This window comes from Toxorhynchites rutilus, chromosome 2 (assembly GCF_029784135.1).
Source record: "Toxorhynchites rutilus septentrionalis strain SRP chromosome 2, ASM2978413v1, whole genome shotgun sequence".
Taxonomy (NCBI): Eukaryota; Metazoa; Arthropoda; class Insecta; order Diptera; family Culicidae; genus Toxorhynchites; species Toxorhynchites rutilus.
Genome location: NC_073745.1, coordinates 201020448 through 201042573, shown reverse-complemented (window position 1 = coordinate 201042573; position 22126 = coordinate 201020448). Strand labels below are relative to the sequence as shown.

Genomic DNA, 22126 nt, shown 5'->3' with positions numbered 1-22126 from the left:
CTGGAAAAGGTGCTCTGGGTTTGTTGCGAGTCTATGATAGTACTTTTTTCCTGAATACTCTGTGATATGATAAGAACAGCAGGTTCGTGGTTTTTCAATTAATTGAATATGTAAAGGCAATCTGAAATGTTGGTAATTTTAGCAACATGATTTACCGATATCACGATCAATCGCATAAAGATGGTGGAGTGACTTCCACCAACGGTATGAGTAGCTGAGTATGTGGAATAATTCGATGTCGAATCCGAGGAGTTATAATGCCAAGCTAATATTATTATATAATATTATTTTAACACAAGGTAATAGGACACTATCGTGACAGGCATGTTTGGACTCTACAAAGAATGTAATTCAAATGTAGATTCTCAGCTTATAGCGCATAATACTTATAATTGTTGATTTTCGAACGGTGTATGAAAGCTGTATCGAACTACGTCTGTTATTCAGACAAACAGTGATTTTTCGGAAATATTTTTTCAAAATTGCTCAAATGTTTTCGACCAAAAAATGTTTGTTTTATGTTGAGCAAACGTATTACATTACGCAGAATGCAAAACGGCGAAAAAGTCGATTTTGCTCATTTTGTCGCTTACGTCTCCTATGCAAACATGGGCAGTGTAGTGAATCAATTTTTCATCACCCGTTGATTTAACCATTCCCACCGCGTTCGATAGCTTGGAAATGATATGAAGGCCTACTCCTGATGCTTTTTATGCGTTTGGCACGGATCCTCATCGAGCAATGACTCCAATTCAACGTCTTGGAAGATTTTTAACCTTTCATTTGGGAGGACTGTTGTCAGCACCAGAATCGCCATTTTTGGTCGATCAATCCCGGAATATTGTTTCACTGAGAGCAGCATATTCTTGAATATTTTGTGTTTTTGCATAAGAACTCAGTTGCGTACCTAATAATAACTCGACCGATTAAGATTACATTGAAGGCTGAATTAGATGAACATGGCAGAAAAATGTTACTAAGAATGAGAAAGTTTGCGGTGGAGTTTTTATGAATTTGTTCGATTTGCGATGCGTTCATTATTTATTGAACAATTAATCATCGAAGACGGGGGAAATATTTAATTTATACAACAATATCTCTGTATTGATAGGACTTACAGGAACGTAATAGGAATCAACTGGAAGCTGGTTGATAAGGCTAATTGTATTTGCTATTGAATTAGTTGGCAAAAATTTTGTTAATCCATAAAATATCTGAAAAAAAACAGAAAGAAATCGATTTTTCATTTCTTCCCGATATTTTTGTCCACTACATCTACACACACCAAGATAAAAGTTTTTGTTCGTAAAATATTCCAAAACTCGAGAGTTTAAGCTTCAAAACAGTCTTCAGAGTGCAACGCGATGCTGATGTATGACAAGTTTTTTTTTACTCATTTGAGCTTCCACTCCTTGTATAGCCATGCGCAATGGCGAATGAACACGCTCCGAAGCACAGATCAAATGTTTTGTTGTCAGCCTCGTTTTTGCACTGAGTTTTGCGCCGAATTTTGCTTCGTATTTCTATACCTGTACCAAGAGAGAACACGTGTTTGTTATGAACGCGTGCTGATGAAAATTAAACCCAAGCGCAGCGCAGCATATGTTATCTTAAGGCTGCTTCAAAACAGTGTAGAATATCAACAAATATACACGAGTAACGAATATGATGTTATTTCAGTGTAAATGACTTTTTTTCAGCTTGAAACACACTGCCCTCATTATATTGATGACAATAACCAGCGAGTTCATTTTGTTCATATCGCTGATGCATGAACAAATTTGCTATAATGAATGAATGCGGCATTGAGGTGGGTTCTTAACTTCACTGTTATTTATACATTGAATATCAAGAGCAACAAATTGATATTCATCACATTCGAAACGATATTCGTTCCGGCATTAATTTTGAGGTAAAATTCAAAAGTTAAAAAAAATTGTCAAGCTGGACCATTTAGATGAAACGAACTTTGCGAGAAATCGCGCAGGATTTTGTTTGGCGAGACGGTAACAACGGCATAAATAAAAACCAACCGCACACAGCTGCCTCATGTTAAAAGTAAATAACAGCTGATATTCATTTGGCTAAAATGAACTTCAATTTTGGCATCTTGAATAATCAAGATAAAAAAGACACTGGGTGGAAAAATGAACTTCAAAGCATATTGAAGAACAAAAATTCATTTGCTCATAAAGGGTGTGTCACATCAAATTGCATCACGGAAAAAACGCTATAGAAATTTAATTTTTAGGAATTAAATCTCCAGCTTTCGCTTATAATCAGATAAGAGTGTATAGATCACGTTGGCCATGCTTCACTGTCAATTTTTCGTAAATTTGGAAAAATGTCGTCGAATGAAAAAGAGCGTCGTGAATTAATCCTGTGCACTCATTTCGAGAATCCGGAGTTGTCACATCGGGACATCGGTAAGATGCTGGGAATCGTCCAATCCACGGTCAGCAGAGTACTAAAACGATATTTCGAGAACCTAACCATCGACCGGAAGGTGAAGAACGGCAAAAATGGATACTCCGTCAGTGAAAAAGATCATAAGCGCGTAGTTAAGCAGTTTAGACGTGATCCGAGAAGTTCGGTCCGGGATGTCGCCAATAAACTGAATTTGTCAAGTTCATTCGTCCAGCGAGCAAGCAGCGGGAGGGCCTGCGTACATACAAGGTTCAGAAGGCTCCTAACCGCGACGAAAGGCAAAACATGGTGGGGAAGACGCGATCCCGGAAGCTGTACACCGAAATGGTGACGAAGCCGCATTGCCTGGTAATGGACGACGAAACCTACGTCAAAGCGGACTTTCGTCAGCTGCCGGGCCTGTTGTTCTTCTCCGCAGAGGACAAATTCAGCGTTCCGGAGGAGATTCGCAAGCAGAAACTATCCAAGTTTGCCAAAAAGTACATGGTGTGGCAAGCAATCTGCTCTTGCGGAAAGCGGAGCGCCCCCTTCGTGATGACCGGCACGGTTAACGGGCAGGTTTACCTTAAGGAGTGCCTACAGAAGCGCTTACTACCACTATTGAAGCAGCACGAGGGCCCGACCATCTTCTGGCCGGATCTCGCTTCGTGCCACTATTCAAAGGACGTGTTGGAGTGGAACCTTCGTGCCAAAGGAAATGAACCCGCCCAACGCGCCGGAGCTTTGCCCAATAGAGAAATATTGGGCGATTATGAAGCAGGCCCTCCGGAAGAACCCAAAAGTTGTCATATCGGAGGCGGACTTCAAGAGAAAATGGATTTCTGTTCAAAAAAAACTACAACCTGACGTTGTACAGAACCTTATGGACGGGGTAAAGAGGAAGGTGCGAGCATACGGGCTTGGGCTCGAAGTATGAATAAAAAGAAAATGCCAAAAGTTGTTTAATAGTTTTTATTTTACTGTCTAAAATTTTCAAAAGGATCGGTCTACTGGGCGAATTTCTACAGCGTTTTTTCCGTGATGCAATTTGATGTGACACACCCTTTATTCACTGGTTGTCTGTATCTGTCATTTTGATTTCCGTTTGGAATATATAGGTTTTCGATGCAACCTAGCCCAAAAATCTATGCATTTGAGCTTAGCGAAGATGATTTTTTTTAACACTGCTTTAAAATGATGTACATCCCATGTTTATGCTATCTTTATCTGTATTCTTTGTACAAAAATGTATTTTATTTGTTATGAAAAAATAGGACATTACTTTTCGGGCAACCCAATAGTATGAGTCGTGTGTTTAACCGATGTAGCTTCTGTTTCGATTATCATGTTTCTCGTTCGTCCTTTAAAGCTCTGTATAAGTTAGTTGGAAGAAGTATCCGTAGATTAGTAGTTGGACTGCGATCATTAGGACACTCGTTTGGTAAATAAATAAAAAATTCAAAAAAAATAACTTGACGTTTGGTAAATAAATAAAAAAAAAATTAAAAAAAAAGAAATCAGTTTCACCATTGCCCAAAACCTTATGCGTGGTGGTAAAGGTATTTCAATGAAACAGTCAAGTGGAAACCTAACCATAATATTGTAGTTTATTCCCTGAATGTCTTAAGCAAACTCGTTCAAGTAAAAATAATGATTTATGGCGACTATTTTTTTGTGGGAGCAAATTAAACGAAGATCTGGTCGCTGAGGTGAGTAAACTACAGCAAATGTCAAAAAGTCCGATGCACAGGATGTTCAGAGAAGACGTTGGATGTTAACCGCACAAGTAAGAACGAGTACATGGTAAAGTAGGGTGAATAGAATTTTTTAGGTTGGCATTAAAAATATGTCATTCATTTTGAGAGGAAAAACTCTTTCTTTTTGAAGACAGTGAAAACTGTTGTCAAATACAAGTACAGGATTCCACATCGCGCAGTTTTTTAAGGATCATTTGCTTCTTCATGCCTCTAATGTGTACGGAGATATTGCGATATTGCTTCCGGTAGGACTCTGCCTGGCTTCATAAGATTCTTCGTGTGGGTTATATGCTGCAACGTATAAAAATACGATGGGACTGAATATTGACCAAGTTAGGAAGTTTTTGGTGTATTGAAGGACAAATCCCTCACGGTGTGCCAACTGTGACGGACTCACAAAACGTTTGCCCCGAGTTATTGGAGAAAAAGATGAAAGATTTGATTTGAAGAAGATCTGAAAACGAAATTGTGCTCTCTAGGTCTCTACGGACCAACACTGAACTCACAACGGTTGCAGCGGTCACTTTGTAACTGATCAAATCCGGTAACGGTGATCAAATCCGTGCATCATGTGATCGAACTCTTCTCACTGGTGGGAAAACAAAAGGGCATCTTATGACCATAAACACATATTTGGAATAGATAATAGAGTAAAAATCTCGCTCGGGTCTTTGAAACACTTTTAGCGATTGGAGATCATTCCATTGAACTATATTATTTTCTGCCGACATTCATCGAGCGCCCAAACGCTGGAAAATTATGCATTCCATCAACGTTCGCCAGATATTGATGGCAGCAGCGGACGAACAATCAGCGCTCCGTTCCGAAAGGTTCACATGCGATAATTGCAAAATTGGCCATACGCGTTTTCTGGCACAATGATCTGAAGAGTGGATGCTGCAATGATACGCATTCATACCGTGTATCGTAACAGGCTAATTGTCGGTACGTTTATCGGTTATGTTCTACATCACCCACCTCACTCACCCATCGCGGGCAGTTTTTTTTTATTGTTATGATGGGAACCAAACCAAAATTTCGCAACTATTGCCAATTCATATTGTGTTTTGTTTTGTTACGCGTATTTTTTCTAATAGCATTTGTTTTGTGCGAATGGCGGACAAAAATGAGCAGAGTTGAATGCGAGAGAAGAGATCACATTCCACTTAATTATATTACTGGTGTCGGCGGGCAGTCAATACACCATTTGAAACGGGGTGAACTTACAGTCCATCATTTTCAGCTGTACGCAGTTGCCGCGGTAATCAAGCTTAAGTCTTCTCTCAATGGGTTATGATGGTTTCGTTTTATATTTTTACGACGACACAGGTGGAATGCTGTACCTTTGTGAGATCGCAGATGTTTATTGTGGATTACTTTGGTCACGACCAATTTATATATGTTCTCAATCCAACGAAGAGTATTGTTCAAAGCGATCAAAATACTCATGTTTTGATGTATTGCGTTATATACTCTATCTGCAATTTCTGATTGGGTTGATTATCTTTTTAATGCATTAGTACTAATTTGAATATGTAATTTCACATTCCAACTAATTATCACACACTCCAAACTGATGGATGACATTATGTTCTGATGGATAAGCTAAGTGACTGATGAATTTGAAAGCTTGAATATATCATCGTACACGATGGATCGTTTCATTGCACTCGGAATGAAAGCTGTTTTTATTATAATACGTGTGGGTGCCTATGTTGGTGATTTCGCATAAAGTTTCTCACCACCAGCTCTTATCCCGCGCTTTTCCAACATTGTAATGTATTGCGATGGGGCTTTTTTTACTCCGTTGACTGCCCATTCAGTTAACGCTAAGTCATTCAGTTTTTCATTTCGATCCAATTCCATATGCGGAGCATCATCATCATCAACCAGTACTACACGATGACGCGGTTCTTGTTTGGATTGAAGAACATGCGTGTATGAAAAGATTCCTTCAGGCGTGACAAAAAGCTTTCGAGCGGCTCTGTGGTGATATGGTCACGTATTAGGATATTGGTAAACATGTATCAAACGTTATTTTCTTGATTCAAATATTAACTTATAGAATTTCATGTCAAACACAAAAATGTGATATGTTCCATTTAAAACAAGACTCACTTTAAAAAAAATCGATGAGTGTTACCAAACAAAATGATGATGGATGACAATTTTTTAAATGCTACACTTCCGGGAATGACATTTTGGCCACGCTACCGGCCCTATCTGTTCCCACTCTCCCCTGTTCTTCCGTTTTCATAATATAGTGTGAACTGACACGGTCTTCTGTCCCGTCATCATACCTTGCTGAACCCATACCGCGCACTCGCAAACAAATCGACATCGCCATCGACCTGAAGAAGTGTAGCAGCTCTAACATTTGCACGCATCGCTGACCAAATTTAAACGATGGCACGAAAAGATCCACAGAATGATATCAAATAGCACTGTGAATTCTCCCAGTGCCAAGGTTCATAATTGGCTCATTTCCATTTTTTCTGGTCTTCTCGTAGCGAACAGGTTGGGAACAGTATGGTCTCGATCTGGTGCCCGGAAGAGAGCTGTAAATCTGATGAGTTTATTCGGAGCGTCTGTCCCCACCCGCACTAATGACGCGTTATCACTGACGCGTGGATCATAAAGTAAGCTTAGGGTGGGGGAGTGCCGGGTGCCGACCGGTGAATCCTTGCGTGTGTCTCGTTTATCTTCATTATCATTTGGAGGGTGTTTTCGGGGTTTGTTTATTTTGTTACGTCGGTCGACCAGGAAGCAGTTGGTTGTCGTTGCTTACGGGATGTTAGTCTAGGATGGGTGTTGTTTGTATAAACCTGTACAGCGATGACGTGATACACATTTCTGGCACGACGAAAACAATGATCATTGTGGTGGAACAGTGTAATAAAATTAAATTAAGGGTTCGTCTTTGGAGCTGAAGCTGAATATATACGATGAAAGTAGCGGTTGGATTCGTTTATCAAAATTATTGGGCTCTATTATGTATCACGAGCCCACCAATTCGCTCATCACAGAAGATAACTGTTGACATGCTTGACCATGTAAGGTCCATACCGGACTTAGCGGTTCATGCCGCGCGTTAACCGTGGGACAAGCCGCAGCGGCGACTCCTTAACGTGATGCAAAAGAGATATGTCACACACAGATGTGCGCCTTTAGATGCGGTATCGAAGCTGCAGCGATGAAAAGATGTGTCACACCTGTTTTGTGATTTTTGCATCAGTTCTGCCACTCGCACACATTGTTCTTGTTTTAAGGTGCTTTCTGACGGCTTCGTCTTGCGTTATCAAGTATTATTTTCACGAAATCAGGAAGTATTGTAAATGAAAATCAGGAAAAACGCGGTCACATAATTTTTCAAAACAATATTACATTTTATTTGAAAAACTTCTCGAAACGTTTGAGCAGGGTAAATATTATTCAGTTTTCGCTCTGAAAAATCTTATTATTAAGGGTATATTCACAATTTTGACGCAAAGATAGATAAGAAATTAGGCAAAATAAGAATAGTTCCTAAAAATCCACAGAACATTAGCTCCGTCTATAATAGTAGGGAAGGCTGATTCTAAGTCAACCCCCTGAATTGTAGAGACCATAAAGTATCGAAAACTTTATATATATTTGTTCGTATGGAGACATTTTTCTTGATACATTCGTTCTGGACACCATCTTTCCCTCTCAAAAATAGAAAAAAAAGACGGGTGGGTAATGTCGGGGACATAACCGGAGTGACGTAGGACTATACAAAGGGGACAGCTTTTGTTAAATATATATTTTAAATATATTGTTTTATTTTGTTCTCCTACGTGAAAAATGAATTAGTTTACTGTTTACTTTTTATGAACATGTTGGTGGTTCTGAAAAGAACCTTTGGTGTTGTGTTTTGTTTTTATGATGTGATGCGATGCGATGTTAAACGATGCCATACAACACTGGTTTACGGCTTGAAAAAAAATGAGATATTTTTTTGGGCTCCGCGCGTTTTGTACTCTAGCGGTACACACTCACAGGATAGAGACAAATCGGCAGACTCAGCCAAAGGGGCGAGTCCAACGAGTCGAACGAATGAGCGTTAAAAGGCAGCGATGGCAAAAAAATATATTCATTACGATTTGTTCGCTCGTTGGATCACATGCAGTTGTTTCTAACAAACACGAAGGCACCGAAGACTAGTGGAATAGTGGAAAAGCCGCCAAAAAGTTCGGCACGAGGCAGATGAATATTTCGGTAACCGACAAGAAGAAGGAGAAGGAATCATATGCTATCTACATCATAAGGTGCTGAATCAGGATCATTCCGACACCGGTTTCTCATCAAAGGCGATGAGCGTCAATGCATCTTTGAGCGTATCGTAGCGGAAGCTCCGCGTCTGATCCACTACAATAAGCAGTCAACCATTACGGCGTGGGAAATTCAGATCGCAATCAGTCTGTTGCTGCCCGGTGAACTTGCATGCGGTTTCCGAAGGTACCAAAGCGGTGACGAAGTATATCTGCTCCAAGTAAAGAGCGTTTTCCGACTGCTGATCCGGAAGCAAACCCTAAAAAGGGTCCTTTTCAGGACCACAAAATCATCTTTAATCTAAAGAGTTTATTGTTTTGTTTATTGAGTTTATTGTTTTGTTTATCACTCGATATAGGACACATAGCAAATACCATCTCAAAAACATAGGTTTAGTGCAAGATGATATTTGTCGTTTTTGTAATACCGAACGCGAAACCTCGGAACATTTGCTCTGTAATTGTGGAGCTCTAACTAGACGCAGACTTCAATACCTTGATAAGGCTATTCGGGAGCCCAAGGAAATTTGGTCTGCGTCGCCGATCAGGATTATAAAATGTATCAAACAGAGTATTCCTGACTGGCACCTATCTCGCTATAGCTTTCAGTCTACTTCTTCATCAATAAGCAGTAGGTAAGCTTGAAGCGAAGTACAAAAAAATGGGATATACCACAATAGTTCAGAATAATGGACGCAGTGGTTCACATCCAACAGGGGAAAAAAAATCACTCGATATACCTATCTTGTTCGGCTAAACCTTCCTGTTTAGCGATTACGTTTGCCACTCGCCACAGCTTTCACAGTTAGAAAATTTCTTCGCATCCAGATTGTGACATGTTGTACAGTAAATTACACTTAATGCGATGTGCCGAAGCACCACTCAGTGTCGCATTGGAGGCGATTTTAACCTGTAATTGAACATCTGCGATGACAGTGGTACAGTGTCGACTTTCAATGTGGGGTCATAATTTGGACCCCGATTTCTATGTTTACAAGAATGTCCAACTAAATATGTTGCATTACATGTCCGTTCAATTAGCTAAATGTCGAAATAAATGTAAATTACTGTACTTTCAATCTGGAGGCAATTTAAGAATTGGTGAAAATTGAATAATTGCGAAAGTCCACAACCATCAATAAGCTCAGAACAACTGACAAATTCACATACTCATCATATCCTGGCAAACAAATTATGAAAAAAACAATTTGTGTTTTATTATTATTTTGGATATTATTTTAGAATGCATGTTATACAACTGTATTTCGTAAACTCTGATAAGCGCCGTGTTTTATGGAATGGTTCCAATTTAGAAAACTTAGTACTCGTGGTTTTGAAAAAAAAACATTTCGAACGCCCTTGATGCCGCCTTGTTCTGGATTTGCCACCAAAGCAGTTTGTATAAAGAACAAACTTTTTTCTTCTGCTACCTGCTGCCGTTTTGCGATTGCGTTTGCCACTCGCTGCAACAGCCTGTGGTTGTCTTGGTGTCCACGGAACCGATTGTGGTCTGTTCTGAATGCGGGTTTTCTTATCGTCGCGATCCTTGATTTGGTTTTGGGATCCTTGGTCCTTGGTTTGTTGATGTGATGTGATGCGAAACGATGTGGTGTTAGGTTTGGATGAGAATGATCGTTACGGAAGGAAGGAAGGTATTGTATTATAGAGACTTTAAACTTTTTCAGTTCATTCGTCTCTAGCCTTGAGAAAGGCCCTTTGAAAACTCTACTCTACTCTACTCCAGCGCTACCACCTCCACCCTCTTGCCTTGAGAAAGGCACTCGATCCCTCGCCGTCCAGCTCGTCCAGCAACGATGTTGTCAAGTCGGTGTCCACACAAAGAATGATCGTTACGGCAGCGGAGCGGGGATTTTTAAGCTGACTGGCTGACTCGAGAATTACGCATGTGTGAGACTGCGACCAATGTTCCGTTCATTTTTTTCTTTTTCCTCTCCAATCGTGCTTCATTGTATTTCGCTGCTGCTCTGGTTGCCCGTTTTGGTCGGTACGATTTGAGGAGAACAAAATAGACCAATCAAAAATGGGCACATAGTGTATTTGGACAATGCTTGATATTTCACAATTATTCAATTGTTTATCTCAAGAAAAATGAAATGTTATTCGTTATGATAGATGCGTATATATATTTCCTATCAATTGATGCAAACACCTTTGCGATCTATTGAGAAATGCCCGAGTTATAAGCGTTCCAAATCTTGCATTTTTTCCTACTTGTTCAGTGCCTAGACTTTCATTTCACCCCCTATATCTTCCGGTTAGACGTAGTCCTACGTCAAAATCTGAAAAACGCGGGACTCGATTTCGGGCCACCCCGCCTAACGTGTACTGCAGACATGACCTATTCATTTATATAAAAATGCATTTTTTCGCATTTTTCCTTTGAAAGATGTCACCATAGAACCAAATTGTTAGCGTTGCGACACCTTTTCTTTAACACTATTGAAGATTCGGTAGCTCGGCACCTGTGAAATCGATCAAAAAAGTGTGACATTGACCTAAACATATCGGAAACCAACGTAATTTGACAGCTACTACAGGTATGCCATAATTTTTGTTTTCTAATCTAAACTACTACGAGGCTACGAAGCTTTGCACAGACAATTTTGTTGATTATCAACTAGTACTAATGCGAGCATAGCATACCGGGGTAATTGCCAATGTACGATGATCAGAAACTAGGCAGCAGGGATGCCAGGTGATTTTTTCATATGTCTTCACATAGTACAGAAAAATATCTTCAAATGTCTTCCAATCATATCGGAAAATCTAAAATTCATAACTCACTTTTAAACAAAGTTTGATAGCTCTTATTCAATGATTATTCTATATGGTATTGTTATATACTACGTTTCATAACTATAGAACCACTCATTTTTTCTGAGTTTCCAGAGATATGTAAAAAGTCGGATGAAACTACTTCTTACATATCTACGGAAACTCAGAAAAAATGAGTGGTTCTATAGTTGTGAACCGTAGTGTATAGCGCATTCATTATACTTAACTTGAGGCTTAGAAGTTTATTCCAATAAATGTGAACAAAGAATATAAATGAACTAATATCTTCTAAAGACAATATGTATTCAGAACGCTTGAAATTCTCCTGAATTTGAAGTAAAAGTCGCTTTGTTGATGAATTCATTCTAAGGTATTGTCAGCCAATAGTTAGAATTTCATTAAAACAATAACTCAAAAGCACGTACGCTATCACATTGAAATGTCTTTACATGTTTCATAATGTCTTCAAAATGTCTTCACAATTAGTCAAATGTCTTCAAACATGACATCTCTGCTGGGCAAGATTTTGTCATTTTGATAAATATGAACAGGGATGCCAAATGTGAAGTATGAATTACTTTTCCAAAACAAAGTTCAAACATTGGCCAAAAATTCTAATCATGATAATTGTCATCTCACTTCCGAAATCGCAAAATAATAGGGAAGAGTAATTTCATACAAGTTCTCTATATCTATTTACTCTATTTACGATTTACGGCCCGCATTTCTACTAAAATTGACCCAATATGATATAAAATGGTTATCAGACACATCTTTCTTCTAAGATTTGTTCACCATTTGCAGAAGATGCGTTGCACTATTAACTAGAATATTTAATATGGAAAACATATATAAATTTACAGTTTTTATTTAAACATGTGCACAACGGAACACGAAGTTCAATGTCGCCAACGCGAATTCCAATGATTAACGGATTCCAGTTGAACAAACTTCTCACTGCAGAACATATGGGAAATGTGAAGGTCCGTATGACGAACCAGCCGAAAAGAGTTAAAAGTCACTATAATACAAAAAAAATATGTGAAGTCGATCTTCTTCGAATTTTCCTAATTTTCTTCTAACTAACTAACTAACTAACTAACTAACTAATTAAGTTTTTCTAGTCGTAACAATTTTTTATGGGCGGAGACGAACACAACAACATAAGCAAGTGAGCAATTCATCACTCGCTTTAGACCAGTAGATTGGCCGCCTTGATCGTGCGATTTGACGCAGTTGAACTATTTTCTGAGGAGATATGTCAAATCTCTTGTTTATACTGATGGACCAGCATCGATTTGAGCACTAGAAGTCAACATCACATGTGTTATCGTTGAGATACCGGCCGATATGTTCGAAAAATAACTCGAAATTGAACTTCTCATATGGATCACCCAAAGCAGTCGTGGCCAACATTTATATGAAATAATCTTCGAAATATAAACGGCAATTATTGATTCAAGACTCTGAATAATATTTGTTTTAAATTAAAAACCAAATGCTTAAAAAATCACCCTTTATTCCAACATTTATCAAGCGTAATTAAATAATTTTTGTTTTTTTAACGATCCCTTGAATTTGCCTTATCGACCTCAAATCTGTCAGACTTTTGCTCGTTCTAAACATGGCTGCCTATGACATGGCTGGTTCTATATCGGGAATCACTGTGGATATGATTGTACTTTATTGTGGAGTAATACGACTTTTGATACAGTTATAACTTTTTTTGGCGTAGAACTACGTCTTACATTAAGGGTACCAAATCATAAAACAGGTCACGTTTTTATGAAATAAAGTTGACGTTAATAACTATTTTTGCCGCGAAAGGATTTTGGCGATTTACATACCAAACGAATCGGAAATTCCCTATGATTTGTTTGATATGCTTTACAATCCCATAGTCTGTGTATGATTTAAATTGATGAAAATTGGAAACATTCCAAATTACTCACTCGCTGATGTCTCTGGCATTGCAATCATTGCATCAAACTGACGCCATTGCATTAAACTTCTGTGCTACTCAATTGTGTTGGTAATCATCAAGCTAGGCTATCGTCAGTTCATCAAGAAAATAAATGTTCTGGAATTTTGTCAGTGATTTGGTTTCGCATGACGGTAGGAAAAATCTCTCCACAAAGGATGAGATCTAAGCTAAAGGGTGTGTCACATCAAATTGCATCACGGAAAAAACGCTGTAGAAATTCGCCCAGTAGACCGATCCTTTTGAAAATTTTAGACAGTAAAATAAAAACTATTAAACAACTTTTGGCATTTTCTTTTTATTCATACTTCGAGCCCAAGCCCGTATGCTCGCACCTTCCTCTTTACCCCGTCCATAAGGTTCTGTACAACGTCAGGTTGTAGTTTTTTTTGAACAGAAATCCATTTTCTCTTGAAGTCCGCCTCCGATTTGACAACTTTTGGGTTCTTCCGGAGGGCCTGCTTCATAATCGCCCAATATTTCTCTATTGGGCGAAGCTCCGGCGCGTTGGGCGGGTTCATTTCCTTTTGCACGAAGGTGATCCCGTTGGCTTCGTACCTCTCCAACACGTCCTTTGAATAGTGGCACGAAGCGAGATCCGGCCAGAAGATGGTCGGGCCCTCGTGCTGCTTCAATAGTGGTAGTAAGCGCTTCTGTAGGCACTCCTTAAGGTAAACCTGCCCGTTTACCGTGCCGGTCATCACGAAGGGGGCGCTCCGCTTTCCGCAAGAGCAGATCGCTTGCCACACCATGTACTATTTGGCAAACTTGGATAGTTTCTGCTTGCGAATCTCCTCCGGAACGCTGCATTTGTCCTCTGCGGAGAAGAACAACAGGCCCGGCAGCTGACGAAAGTCCGCTTTGACGTAGGTTTCGTCGTCCATTACCAGGCAATGCGGCTTCGTCAGCATTTCGGTGTACAGCTTCCGGGCTCGCGTCTTCCCCACCATGTTTTGCCTTTCGTCGCGGTTAGGAGCCTTCTGATCCTTGTATGTACGCAGGCCCTCCAGCTGCTTGGTCCGCTGGACGAATGAACTTGACAAATTCAGCTTATTGGCGACATCCCGGACCGAACTTCTCGGATCACGTCTAAACTGCTTAACTACGCGCTTATGATCTTATTCACTGACGGAGCATCCATTTTTGCCGTTCTTCACCTTCCGGTCGATGGTTAGGTTCTCGAAGTATCGTTTTAGTACTCTGCTGACCGTGGATTGGACGATTTCCACCATCTTACCGATGTCCCGATGTGACAACTCCGGATTCTCGAAATGAATACGCAGGATTAATTCACGACGCTAATTTTCGTTCGACGACATTTTTCCAAATTTACGAAAAATTGACAGTGAAGCATGGCCAACGTGATCGATACACTCTTATCTGATTATAAGCGAAAGCTGAAGATATAATTCCTAAAAATTAAATTTCTACAGCGTTTTTTCCGTGATGCAATTTGATGTGACACACCCTTTAATCTAAACTGGCTATATTAACAGAAAGGGCTTCTGTTGAGAAGAGCGCAGAATGGAGATAAGTTTATGTATATTTAGATGCTTCAATCCATCGATATATGGATATTAAGTGCGTTCGTGCGTGCTTCATAACCCGTACTTACTTATCTTCTATCATAATCTTCGCTACGCTGAAACCCCATTTATATCCACTCCCGTGTGCATTGGCTCTGTAACGATGCAACAATCGCCTTATTTTTTAGGCTATAATTGACTATAAATATAAATATAAACAAGGAGGAGAGATAGCGGAAGGGAAATATTTACGCTAGAATATTGGTGATGAATCTCTGCTGAAGAAAATATTCAGCCTTTTTCAAAGCAGTTAAAATTGTTTGTTTTCTGTCGTCAATGTATTGAACTGACGCTATGGTGAAGCAGTTGTTAAGGTTATGCACCAAAAAATTATTTGGGGAATATCAAGTTATTCAATAGGTAGTATTAAATTATTAATTTATTTAGGCTCGCGTGCCAGTCGCAAAACTGCCTTCAACTAGGATTGCATTTGCGCTAATCTTGATCATAATGAAGCAGTGCTACTTTTTTCGAGGTTGCTGAGATAGAATTTATTTCGAAAATTAAGTCAACAAGAAAGTGAATGTCGTTCTGAAATTTTGTATGTGATTTGGTTTCGCTTGCCAGTAGCAAAACTTTCTCCACTAAGTATCACAGCTGCGCTTATCTCGAGCATGTATTGGTCTGCGAGCACAAGAATGAAAATACAAACAATTATCGTCAAATAATTCAACTATAAAAAAACATTTCAGGGCGACCCAACTGGTAGAATGGTTATTTCAAAATTTTCGTAGCATTATTAAATAATATCCGCAGTTATAAATAAGCGACTTGAATTAAACTACAGCGCAGTTCTACGTCAACAATGCGGTCGTGTCTTGTACACAACCTCCTTTAATTTTTTTTAGGCTCAACAATCTTTCTTAAAAAAAGGAATTTTAATCGTTACAAATTAAGTATAACAGTTCGGCTGAAAAGTTTGTAATGTACAGGTATTATAGCGATTATAGCGATCTTGCAACTTGATACCATTTTTATAGAACTCTTTCAGTTTTCCTCAAAATAGGCCTCAGTTTCGGTACTCACTTCATCATCGGTCTTAAATTTCTTGCCAGCGAGCATTCTCTCCAGGTCTGTGAACAGAAAATAGTCGCTGGGGGCCAGATCTGGAGAATACGGTGGATGTGGAAGCAATTCGAAGCCCAATTCATGCAGTTATACACGAAATTTGGATTTTTCCATTTTTTTCCACAATAGCAAAAGTTACTTCACTTTCAATGCTGTAACTCACGAACCAATCCGATTGCTGTCAAATTTTGACACGTATCCATTGAAAGATGGTGCTTTGTAATAGTCAAGTAGATTTTTGCAAGAGGCGCCATCTAGACGTCAACCTTATGAACTTTTCAGCCGAACTGTTATACCAAATTTACAGTGTGTCGACCAAGTTTCGAGAATGGTAGCTTAACTTTTGGAAAACTTTTAAACGAGTTATTCTCTAGGTACTGCGAACAGATTCAAATTGGTTGTCAAAAAGAATCCAATAGAAATATCGAAAAAGATCCAATAATCAGGAAGGGAAAAAAGTGCCACATTTCTTATGATAATCCACGAGAAAGAGAGAAAGTATTGTAATTAACATCTTGAGCACCGCCCTGTTTTTGCTGCGCTTTCTACTCAATCCGCATTACGAACGCTTGCACAATATCAGTGTCGGTCCCAGCTCCCAAATATATTTATTGTACATAAAGAAAATAGTCAGAACGTAGTCACATGTTGTTACTTTGTCTTACTTTGTAACTGTCACTCGCAGTGATCGTCGCTCTCCTAACAAAAAGTTCAGCGTTGATCCCTAGGGACCGGCACGGCGCTCAACGTGTTAAGGGCAAAAATAATCGAATTAGAAGAAAAGAACGAAATTCATTCGTTCGTAAATAAAATATTTTTAAAATTTATTTGAACTTAATTAGTTTAATGAAAAGGCGCTCAAAATCGTAGCTGTTAGGTATAACTTTTAAAATCGGCAAATAATTTCAATATTTCAAAAAAACGTTTCCTGAATTTTCGATTCCTTCGTCTATCCGCTGCGTGGAGCAGATCCTAGGTAACAAATGTAAACAAATCGAGTCAATGGATGCACACAATTAGTTCTCAATCATCGAATGTATTGCGAAAACAATCGTTTAAGTATCTATCCTTTCCAGCTTTTTATCACCGATACAAAAAATGTACAATGTACAGATTCGAATTTTAAGCACTCGATTGTTACTTCGGACGCCTGAAGCTCTACACGTCCGAAGTGACAAAATAATCAAAACAAGACGAAGTCGTACTTCGGTCATTTTGAGTTTTTGTTATTTTCGAGTGTTGATATCGTTTTGGTGTAATTCAACAACGAATAACAATAACAACAATAATGAAGTGCAAATATTTGGATCGATGTTCAGTAGTTATTTTGAAATTCTCATCGTGCAACGTAATTTGTCCAATGTACAAAGCGGTCAGTCAAAACGTCCAATGTAACATTTTTCGCTCGGGGGCTTCAATTTCAAACTAGAATCACATAACAACAGTTTATCGTTTATTATTGACTGCTAGTGGTAAAAGTAGTGATAAAGATCGATTCTTTTTGAAATTCGCGGACCAATGTTCCGGTCTTCAACATCATTTTTCTCGAGTTGATGTGAATGTCACATAGGACCTTTTCAAAAGTTACGCGAGATTTGTTCAAAAACGCAAAAAAACAAAGCCAGAGTCACGAAAAACGTGTGTTTCTTTGATCGAGGCAACCTTCGTCAGATAGTGTATGGTGAAAAAGTTTTTTTGGTGTATAGTGTATGGTGAAAAAGATTTTTTTAACGTAGGACTACGTTTTTGATTTCTATATAGGGGGGTTACTCTACGAAAAATGTAACGAAATATTAAGATATTTCGAATGCATATTACGCAGAATCCTACACAGTTTGACGCATAAAAGAAGTATGTTTTGCGAGTAAATGTTAATGTTAATGTTGCATGTAGCACGAAATCGTGTGCAATAATTCATTCTATCAAACAAATTAGACATCCAGTCAATGTGTAGGAATAAGGGTGATGTAGATGGTGGAGTGGGCTAGTAAGATGGCTGCAATTCCATAGAAATTCATTGGGTCTTATTCCCGAATACACTTCACGATGAAAACGAAATGAAGTGTATCCGCGACGACAACGGTATGGTATCGACATCTGGATGCGAACTTAGTTTTCCGCTAAAACTTATCATTATGATATAGAATTATCTTCAGATACATTTTTTTGTAAGATTATTTTATCAGATGAAAAAAAACAAAGTTTTTCTTTCACAATGAACACTAATTTGATACGTAGAAGTTATTTTTCATTCATAATTTCTATTTGAAAAGTGTTCATTCTGCCTGAAAACACATTATTATCTCTGACCCTTCACTAACTGGTAAAACGTAGTACATTGACGTGCCGTTCATTTCCTCTTACACAGTGAAGTGTATGTGGGAATTAGGCCCACTATTTTAGAGAATCTTTATTGCAGCGATACCAAGGTGGTATTGTTACGGCCCACAGTGTCAGTGTTTGTGACGTGAAATGTAGTCTGCAAACGAACATTATTTCACGGAAAAAGCTACTACTCCCGATGACTTACAATACCATAGCTATCCATTAAAAATAAAGCAGCTTGATGATTTCATGTCCACTTTTCAGGGCCACCATTCGGAGTTTCAAAGGAGTCAGACTAACATATTTCTGAATAATGAAAAGAACTACAAAAAAAAAACAATTGTTCCGAACAATCACAGTCCTACGTAAAACTTACGTCCGTGTCCCTAGGGTCAGACCCTTCTACTTTTTCGGCTTAGAATCTTACATGATTATTTATAATGACATTACAAATAAGATCACTAGCAGAAATAACTTCAGTCCTCATTATTACAATTTTTCAACCATATACAATTATTTTTATTGTCATTACTTTTTAATTTTGACAGTTTTTAACAATGTAGTAACTCTAGCTTCCATAGCCGTAGGTGAAATAAACACATTTAAGAAATGGATTTTTTAAATGAAAAATAACTTTCTTGTATCAAATAAATAACATGATTAATAGTTTGGAAAGTTTGCTGGATGCAATGGAATAATTTTGGCCGATTTGATTTGTCCTTATAATGTCAAAAATTTGTAATGAATGAAGAAGGCTCAGAACCACATGTTTTAGCTTCCAACAAACAGTCAGCATTTTGTCAATTATTTTTTGCATAATAATCTTGATAGCTTATGATCGTTTCAGAATTTTTTAAAACGGTACTTTCGTAGTCCCGAAATGAACCACCTTAAACTGTCATTATTGGCAGTGTTTTAGAGTAATGATGTGCAGAGATCACTTAATCCAGATTTTTCGAAAGATTGCCCATTATTCTAACCTTTTCATCTCTTACACGATCTTGTTCATGTCAATTTTATTATGACATGTCATTATAAATGATCGTGCAATTGATTCATCAGAACATTAAAAACAATCTAATAATACTTCAAAACTTTTTAGCTGTGTTTAGACCGTTCAAAATCTAGGAACAGTGGTTTAAAAATACGACGAAAATCAAAAGACGCAAATCCGTTCATGATCGATTCAGTGGGTATCAGCATATCATCATGATAATGACTGTTGGTGCAATTTCCGTATGGAGGGCACCGCAAATCGTCTATTATTACATCAACATAGCTTGACAACAGATTAGAGAAAAAAAACAGGAAACAAAATTAAGGCTCAGGACACCCGAGTGCACAACCTCTCTCAATGAATAGCGATGATAGAGCAACGTTCTTCTCCTCGTCCATATTTTATTCAGCCTGGCAATTTCGATCTGAATGATTCATTTTCATGTCGATTCTCGGTGGTGGTGAACTGCCGGAAATGTTGGTATCGAAAGCAGTCAATCACATGTCATCGATGTTAGTATGTTTGGGATTTGTACGATTTTCCAAAGGGCAAATTAGCGTTCCAGTAATTGCTGTTATTTTGAACGTTGGAAGTTTTCCACTCAATTTTATGGAAGTCGTTCTGATAAATTTTGTCCTTCAGAAAACAGGTTCAAATATAGAATTTTCAGAATAAAACCAATATTTTCAAAATTAATCTGAATGGAGACAAATTTTGAATCGAGCCAGCCGGTAGAATCAGACGGACTGTGTGCTATTCGGAAACGTGGTTTTATAATAATTTATTATTCTGACTTTTAAATTCTCTTGTTAGGTTAATGGAGTGTATCTGGTGCAAATTTCCTGAATCACGAAACACCAGTCTCGCCTTTGTGCTGTTCGAAACTTTTTCTTCTGCGAGTTCACTCAAGCGTGGCAGGACATGTGTGTTTTGGATTTCAAGTGGATCTGAATCGATGGAACTGATTATTTGACGAACACTAGACGCCTTCGTTCTAGCCGATCAAAAGGAAAAAGGAAGCCACCATTATTTTTTTTTCGCTGCTATGACTAATCATTCACCCAATGTTCGAAATAATAAATAAGGTTCTTGGAAGAATTATTCAATTCTGCTCTTATTAATTATTTATGATTGTTTTCAGAAAGTTACAAGTGTTGAAAAAAAATACTTACGAGATCATAGCACCGTGACCGATGAATATTCTTTATCTTCTGGTGAATGTTCTGCACTGAAGAACACTAACAACGATGAGAATTTCGACGATCTACTTAAAAACTTTGATTTTCTTTATCACACTTCGTTTTTTTTAACTACAGCTCAGTTGTAAACGTTTTCTTTGTTAGTAACTTTGAATCATAAAAATAAGGATACTATCTTCACATCAGCAGTAAATCAACAGAACAAAAACCAAAGCTATTCTCGTGGGGGGGATTTCGCAGCACACTTAAGTCCACCATGTCAGAACCCAGACTGCCAAGTAGTCGACGATCTCGCCAGCGCGCTAGGTTCTGTCTGGCTCGTCCTGGCGTGTGCGACTCCGGTGAGCGCTCGTTATCCTTTAAAGCTGGATACCGAACGAAATCTTGGTAATTCACAATATCAAATGATTATTGGTCATGAGCTCAATTTAAAGTCTGCCCACTCACTCACTCATGCACTAGCTTCGGCGCGGGGGTCTGTTTCCTGCTGGTCGTCGGAAAACGGGCACTAGAAGGACGTTTGCGGAGGAGGGTACCACCATCCCCTACGTAGGTCTCGAACCCGGGGTTGGGTGAACAGGGGTGGGTTCCCAAACACTTGCCACACTCTAGCGACGATACACAGCAAACACACGAGGAGACCGCATCGAATCAGCAGAGGATCCTTACGAACGGGCAGACGTACCGACTGGAACTGTTTTGTATTTTGCGTTACTTCGGTAACCGGAGTGTGTAGTATCCTTGACAACAAACGAACAACTAAAGCACTATTTGGGTAGCTTATGTATCGTGAGGTCTGCGTGATGAGCTTGGCTGGTGGTAGAAGAATTATGTACATAGGGGCAGGCAAGAGCGAAAAACATAAAGAGCGGCGGCGGCGGGGAAAAAAATAAACGGGAGAAAGAGAGCACACGCGAACTATCAAAAAAGCACATTGTGATTGGTGGGGTGGCTCTCGGATCATTTTGCGCTTCGGTATGATAGTGTTATAGATTTTTTTTGTTCTGACAGAGAGAAAGTAAACCTGAATGAACATCGAAAACCACATGATTCATCAAGTTAATATGTCTATACACGTGTTGAATGATATCGGGGAATTATGGATGGTATTTTTCCACTTAGTTGTGAATCAATCGATGGTCCTTTAACCATTTTTCATACGATTATGCTAACACATAGAAATACATTTCCACTTGTTCTACATTCCGTGTTTACAAATCAAGTCGTCGTCGTCGTAGGTTGACTAATTATAATCATAAAAAATGTTGTTATGCATAATTTAAACAAAATTGATAAAATAATTCAAAGCTTCAATTGTGACTAATTATTGTAAGGGCATAATCACAATCATCGGTCTTTTCTTTCTTGAAAATCATTACTCAAAAACCAGCTGTTTGATTAAAATATGTTGCAAGAAAATCGATAGACTACCTAGACAAATTAAAACATTGAATAATGTGGTAAAACGGAAGTGAAATAAATAATATAATCTACACGATATTATACAGCCATTCCATGCCAAATCGATATAGTGGTTCTCAGATTTTCGTCAAAAGTGGTAGTTTTGTTCTTCATCGCAAATTATTAGACCCGTATTTTTTATTTTTTTTTGTTAAGGTGACCATTTCCATTGTAGGGTGGTCCGAAAAATCAATTTTTTCGTCTTTTTTCCAAAAATGACTTTTTTCAAAAATTCATATCTTTCGAACCACTGGACCA

At 38.5% G+C, this 22126-nt stretch overlaps 1 protein-coding gene across 1 annotated transcript in view; it reads right to left on the bottom strand.

Moving 5' to 3' along the window:
• Positions 1-21084, bottom strand: part of LOC129769735 (uncharacterized) — a 48071-nt gene extending 26987 nt beyond the window's left edge. The window contains exons 1-2 of the mRNA XM_055772177.1: positions 20859-21084; positions 20381-20554 (exon numbers count right to left, since the gene is read on the bottom strand). The gene's annotated coding sequence lies outside the window, so the exon portion shown is untranslated. The remainder of the gene's footprint in view (positions 1-20380; positions 20555-20858) is intronic.
• Positions 21085-22126: the final 1042 nt, after the last annotated feature.